Source organism: Camelus ferus, chromosome 10, assembly GCF_009834535.1.
Source record: "Camelus ferus isolate YT-003-E chromosome 10, BCGSAC_Cfer_1.0, whole genome shotgun sequence".
Taxonomy (NCBI): domain Eukaryota; kingdom Metazoa; phylum Chordata; class Mammalia; order Artiodactyla; family Camelidae; genus Camelus; species Camelus ferus.
Window position 1 is genome coordinate 31,629,110 of NC_045705.1, and position 1,518 is coordinate 31,630,627.

Sequence of the window (1,518 nt, forward strand, 5' to 3'; positions counted from 1 at the left end):
TGGGAGGAGTATCCTAGTTTTATGTCTTATTTTTTATTTTATTTTTCTGAAATCTGTATCGAGTCCCATAATTCTGAAAAATTATATTATTAAAGAGAAACATGAGAATATCTTCCACTAACTAAAATAATTTACAGTCTTAAAATAGCTTAATTCATCATATAGAACATAAATCTATAATCTCAATAATCATTATACACTTCAAAAACAAAATATATTTTCCTAAGAAATTGTGAAAACCTTAAAAATATACTTAAAAACAAAATATATACTTTGAACTAGCAAATTATGAAAATCTTAAAAGTATATTTTGATCATTGGAAGTATTCATATAATAAATGGTTCTCATCATGCCCAAGTTATCAAACCTGAGGAGAAATTTACTACAGTTAAATAATCACACATGGGTTACCTGGAAAGAGCAATTATTCATTGAAAATAGGTGATATACCTTTCTGATTTCTCATTTTCTTTTTCTGGTCCAGAGCTTTCTCATGGCATTTTTCATCTCTCCGTTTCTCAGAGTATAGATTAAAGGGTTCAACATAGGAGTGATTATGGTACAAAGAACAGTCAAGGATTTATCAATGGGTAAAGTAGAAGGAGGTCTCACATACATAAAGATACAGGGGACAAAGAAGAGGACAACCACAGTAATGTGGGAGCCACAGGTAGACAAGACTTTGTGCCTCCCTTCCTAAGATTCTTCAGGGAGTGCAGAATGAACCCATAGGAGGTGAGTAAGAGCATAAAGATGACCACACACATTGCCCCATCATTGGCAACCACAGTGAGGCCAATAATGTAGGTGTCAGTGCAGGCAAGTTTTAACAAAGGGTACATGTCACAGAGGAAGTGATCAATGACATTGGGGCCACAGAAGAGAAGGTTGTAAACAAAGAGAAGTTGACCTACAGCATGTAAAAACCCACCAACCCAAGCCAACAGCAGCAGCAGAACACATACTCGCTTATTCATGATTGTCAAATAATGCAAGGGTTTGCAGATGGCCACGTAGCGGTCATAAGCCATGACCACCAGGAGTAAAATTTCAGCACCACCGAATAAGTGCCCTATAAAAAGCTGGGTCATGCAGCCTTGGAAAGAAATGGTTTTCTTCTCATAGAGTAAGTCTATAATCATATTTGGGGTGACTGTAGTAGAATAAACAGCATCCGTAAATGATAAATAGCCAAGAAAGAAGTACATAGGGGAATTCAGGGTTGGACTGACCACCACAGTTACAGCAATGAGTAGGTTGCCCACCATTGTCACCATGTAGTTGAGCAAGAACACAACAAATAATATTTTCTGACCCTGGAGGCTCTGAGTGAGCCCCAAGGGGACAAACTCAGTTACATTGTTCCTTGATTTCTTCTAGTCTGTACAGGAGCTGACTTCACATATTAGAAGCAGTTTACCTAGAAAACAATAGGGAAAACTCTCAAATGCATTATAAATTTAACTTTTAATTTACCCATTCAATTAAAATAAATTGTATGGAGTATATTTTTGAGT

The 1,518-nt window shown here is 36.2% G+C and overlaps 1 pseudogene; it reads right to left on the reverse strand.

Annotated features, from left to right (window-relative positions):
- Positions 1–463: 463 nt before the first annotated feature.
- On the reverse strand, positions 464–1,284 carry LOC102506027 (annotated as a pseudogene).
- Positions 1,285–1,518: the final 234 nt, after the last annotated feature.